The sequence below is a fragment of the Tupaia chinensis genome, unplaced genomic scaffold, assembly GCF_000334495.1.
Source record: "Tupaia chinensis unplaced genomic scaffold, TupChi_1.0 Scaffold000037_22, whole genome shotgun sequence".
NCBI classification, from domain to species: Eukaryota; Metazoa; Chordata; class Mammalia; order Scandentia; family Tupaiidae; genus Tupaia; species Tupaia belangeri.
This window is the reverse complement of record NW_006159481.1, coordinates 270,076-275,480: the sequence shown is the minus strand read 5'-3', so window position 1 is coordinate 275,480 and position 5,405 is coordinate 270,076. Positions and strand designations below refer to the sequence as shown.

Sequence of the window (5,405 nt, the reverse complement as noted above, 5' to 3'; positions counted from 1 at the left end):
GTGTGTGTGTGTGTGTGTGTGTGTGTGTGTGTGTGTGTTTGTGCCCAAGATCTTGAGGGGAGAATGGAGGAGAAGGGGTTGCAGAGTGGCCAAGCCCCTTGTGGGGTGATTTCTCATTTTCTGTCTTTCTGTTTCTCTCCATATTTCTGGTGAGTGAACACTCTCTATAGCAAAAGCTCGCCAAACATCAACAACAAAACAAAATGATAATTGCTGGCAGGGATCAGGTGAAATGGGAGCTCTCCTACATCATTGGTGGTAATGTAAGTTTATCCAACTAATGTGGAGAACAATGTAGAGGTTACTCAAAGACCTTTAAATAAAACTACCATACAATTCAGCAATTCCACTCCTGGATATTTCCCCAATGAACAGGAGAATGTACAGTCGAAAAAGTGCTTGCACATCTATAGTTTTTGTGGCATTATTCATGATTGCTAAGATATGAAACCAACTCAAATGTCCACAAATAGATAAATGGATTTAAAAACTGTGGCATATATACTCCATGGAATACAAACCAACAGTCATAATAAACAACAAGTCATGGCATTGGATAGAAAGTAGACCAATATGGAAGATTTATTTCTGAGTGAATCAAGTCAGGCTATGAAACAGAGACATTGTATGTCTCCACTTAACATATGCTGACTGTTCACACTCTATGGTAGAGACCGAAAGACTGGAGGACTTAAAAGCATTGAAAATTGTTATGGACACTAAGAACAAAATAGAAAGAGAGTGAGAGGTGGAAGAGAGTAGGAAAGGAAATTTGGGGAAAAATAGAGAGGGAAGGCATTTGTGGGACAGAGATATGGTTTATTACTTGTTGATGACATGTATTCTCAACTGGGCTGAACTAAGGTGTATAAAATGCCAAGTAAAGTCTCTTTACAATCTAAATGATGTGTAGTGATGGAATGTATCAATAATAATAAATGATAAAATTAATAATTTAAAAACCATAAAATATTATAAGTGTTGTTGGTGATGTGATGAAAGGGGAACTTTTCTCCATACCCAGCATGATATACACCTAAGTCCAGCCCACCTGAGAATACCACACACATCCTCATCAAAAAATAATAAACCATATCTATGTCCTCCAAATGTCTTACCTCTCTATTTTTTTTCCAAATTTTTTTCTATGATCTTCTGCTCCCATACTCTCCTTTCACTTTGTCTCTAGTGTCCATAACAATTTTTAACGATTTTAAGTGCTTCAGTCTGTCAGTCTCTACCACAGAATGCAGACAATCAATATATGTTAAGTGGGAACATACAATGTCTCTCTTTCATAACCTCACTTGCTTCACTTAGAAACAAATCTTCCATATTTGTCCACTTTCTATCAAATTCCAGGACCTTGTTTTTTATGACTGAATAGTATTCCATGGTGTATATGTGCCATGGAATCCATTTCAATCCATTCATTTGTTTGTGGATATTTGGGTTGGTTGCATGTCTTAGCAATCATGAATAATGGTGTAATGAATGTAGGTGCGCAAGTGCTTTTCTGATTGAGCATTCTCCTATCCTTTGGGTAGAAACACAGGAGTAGAATTGCTGGGTCATATGGCAGTTATTTTAATTTCTCTCAGTAAATATTTATTTATTTTTGTTATTTATTTATTTGTTTGTTTATTATTAATGTTTATTCATCATTTATTTTTTAATTTTATTTTTTATTATCATAATCTTATTTTACATTGAATCACATAACTTTGCAGTGTACTACATTTCTTTTTCCAGAAGGAATACCCTACATATTAGTCAATGCAAAGACATTAAAATTCCCATCATCCTCATCATCAAATAGCTTTTCATTATTTTTCCTCAGATGATGATTATTATTATTATTACAATTATTTTTTGAACATTCAATCAATATTTATCATTTTGCTTGTTAAAAGACTTTACCCGACGTGAAATACTTCTCAGATCAGTCCAGCTGAGAATACTATACATGTCATCATCAACAGGTAATAAAACATTTCTATGTTCCACTAATGTCATGCTTATCTCCTCTTCTTCTGCCCCATTCTACACTGTCTTCATCATTGCTATTTTCACTGCTTTTATGCCCTCCAATATTTTGATCACTACCATAAAGTGCAGATAGTCAGTATATATTAAATGAATACATACAATATTTTTCATATTCTGGGTTGCTTTACTTATCAATAGATCCTCCATATCTGATCACTTTTACTAAATGCCAGGGTCTTGTTATTTTTTATGGCTGAGTAGGATTCCATAGAGTATATAGTTCACACTTTTTCAGTCCATTCATCTGTTCATGATCATTTGGGTTGGTTCCATGTCATAGTGATCGTGAATAATGTTGCAATTAACATTGATGTGCAAGCGCTTTTCTGACTGAGCATTATCCTGTCCTTTGGGTAGATGCCTAGAAGTAGGATTGCTGGATCTAATTTGTAGACCTTTAAGGAACCTCCATATTGTTCTCCATAGTAGCTGAACCAGTTTACATTTCCACCAACAGTGTAGGAGAGTTCCATTTTCACCACATCTCTGCAGCACTTACCGCTTTTTATATTTTTAATCTTTGCCATTCTGACAGGGATTAGGTAGTATCTCATTGTAGTTTTAATCTGCATCTCCTTTATGATGTTGAGCATTTCCTCATATGGTTTTTGGCTGATCATATGTCTTCCTTAGAGAGATTTTTTTGTTCAGCTAATTTTCCCATATTTTAGTTGGGTTAATCTTTTTTTTTTTTTTTTTGCTTGAGTTTCTTGTGTATTCTAATTATCAGTCCTTTTTCTGAGGCATATTTTACAAAAATATTCTCCCATTCTGAGGGTTGTTGGTTCACACTTGTTACTGTGTCCTTTGCTGTGCAGTCTGATATAGTTCCACTTGTCTATTTTAGAAATTATTGCCTGTGCTTTGAGAGTCTTATTTAATAAATCTTTGCCTACTGCAATGTCTCCTAGAGTTTTCCAGTATTTTCCAGAAGTAGTTTTATAGGTTGAGGTCTTAGGTTCAGATCTTTGATCCATTTTCAGTTGACTTATGTTAATGGTGAAAGCTGGGGGTTCACTTTCATCTTTGTGTGGGTGGATACCCAGTTTTCCCAGCACCATGTACTAAAGAGGTTTTCCTTTTCCAAATGGATTGACTAGTATCCTTTATCAAAAATCAGTTGGCTGTAAGCTTTGGGGTTTCTTTCTTGGGTATCTATTCTATTCCATTGGTCCACACGTCTCCTTTCTGCCAATACAAGGCTGTTTTGATGATCACAGATTTATAGTATATCTTGGGATCAGGGAGTGATATGCCTCCCACTACACTCTTCTTGCACAGGATTGGTTTGGCAATACTATGTCTTTTATGATTTTAGACAAAGTCTATGATTGTCTTTTCTAGACCTGTGAAGAATATCTCTGATATTGAGATTGGAATTGCATTAAATATGTAGATTAATTTGTGTAGAATTGCCATTTTGATTATGTTAATTATTCCAATCCAGGAACATGGGATGTCCTTCCACTTTTAATGGCACTTTCAATAACTTTTTTTTTTTACATTTTTTTTTTTTGTAATTTACTTTGACTTCCTTAGTTAGGTTTATCCCTAGACATCTTAAAAATTTGTGACTTATGTTAAAAGAATTCCTTTCTTCAGCTCTACTTCATTCAACTTGTTGTTCATATATATAACTTCTATAGATTTTTGGATGTTGATTTTGTATCCTGCCACTTTACTATATTCACTTATTATGTTGAGAAGGTTTTTTTCATGGAAACCTTTGGGTGTTCTAAGTATACCACCATGTCATTTGCAAATAAAGATATTTTCAACACTTCTTTGCCTATTTGAATGCCTTTTATATTGTTCTCTTTTCTGATTGCGTTTTCTAAGACTTCCAGCACTATATTAAAAAGCAGTGGAGAAAATGGGCAGCCTTGCCTAGTACCAATTTTTAGTGGAAGACTTTAGGTTCTCTACTTTCAGTTTAATGTTAGCTGTAGGTTTTTTATAGATGGCTTTTATTGTGTTGAGAAATGACCCTTCTATATCAATGTTACTTAGGGTCTTAATCATGAAAGGACATTGTATTTTATCAAATTCTTTCTCTGCACCAATTGAAATGCTCATATGGTTTTAATCTTTCTGTTAATATGATGAATTATGTTTATGGTCTTGCATATGTCAAACCACCTTTGCATTTCTGGAATAAAGCCTACCTGGTGGCCATAAATAATCTTTTTCATATGTTGTTGGTTATGATTTGCAAGTATCTAGTTGAAAATTTTTGTATCTATATTCATCAATGATATTGGTCTCTATTTTCCTTTCTTGTCATGTCCTTATCTGTTTTAGGAATGAGGATGATGGAGGCTTCATAAAATGAATTTGGAGGGATTCCTTCCTTTTGAATCTTTAGAAATAATTAGAATAGGATAGGAATTGTCTCTTCTTTAAAGGTTTTGTAGAATTCAGAAGTGAGGCCATCGGGACCTGGGCTTTACTTTGTTGGCTTGTTATGGATCTATTCAGGTTTTCTGTGTCCTTCTGATTCAATCTTACATACAATCAGGAACTTGTCCATCTCCTCCATGTTATCTTAATTGTTGACATATAGTCGCTCATGGTATTCTCTAATAATAGTATGCATTTCTGTTATGTCTGTTGTAAGGTTGCCTGTTTCATCATCACATATTTTATTTATATGATTTCTTTCTTTTTCTTTATCAGTCTAGCCAATAGTGTGTCCATCTTGTTAATCTTTTCAAAGAACCAGCTTTTTGTGCTCACTTTGGCAGCACATATACTAAAATTGGAACAATACAGAGAAGATTAGCATGACCCCTGCTCAATGATGACATGCAAATTCGTGAAGTGTTCTATATTTTTATACCTTAAATAAGTTAGGAAGAAACATATAGATTACCTGATAACTAGGAACAATCGCAGGGGCTCAAGAAATATGAGCAGATTACCTGATAACTAGGAACAACCGCGGGGGCTCAAGAAATATGAGCAACCAACAAAAGGCCTCTCCCTCAAGGGAAATCATCAAGCCTACATCACCCACAGTCAATACAATGGAAGTCATGGACATGTCTGATAAGGAATTCAGAACATTTGTAGTGACCAAACTAACTGAGATGGAAGAGAAAAGAGACAAGGAGCTCCAGGAGATAAGGAAGTCCTTTAATGATTTGAAAGAAGAAATGGATACCCTAAACAAGAACCAGATGGAACTTTTAGTATTGAAGAATGTGATACAGGAAATCAAAACCTCCCTTGAAAGCATTAAAAGTAGGTTAGACCAGGCAGAAGATCGAATCTCTAACGTAGAAGACAAAACATCTGACATAGAAAAAAGTATCAAGAAGATTGAGAAAACAACCATGAAAAATGAGGATAATATA

At 34.6% G+C, this 5,405-nt stretch overlaps 1 non-coding gene across 1 annotated transcript; it reads left to right on the top strand.

The window, feature by feature from the left end:
* The first annotated feature begins 4,777 nt into the window (after window positions 1-4,777).
* On the top strand, window positions 4,778-4,884 carry LOC114008029 (U6 spliceosomal RNA). Its single transcript, XR_003549597.1, has one exon. It is a non-coding gene; the product is annotated as a U6 spliceosomal RNA (small nuclear RNA).
* Window positions 4,885-5,405: the final 521 nt, after the last annotated feature.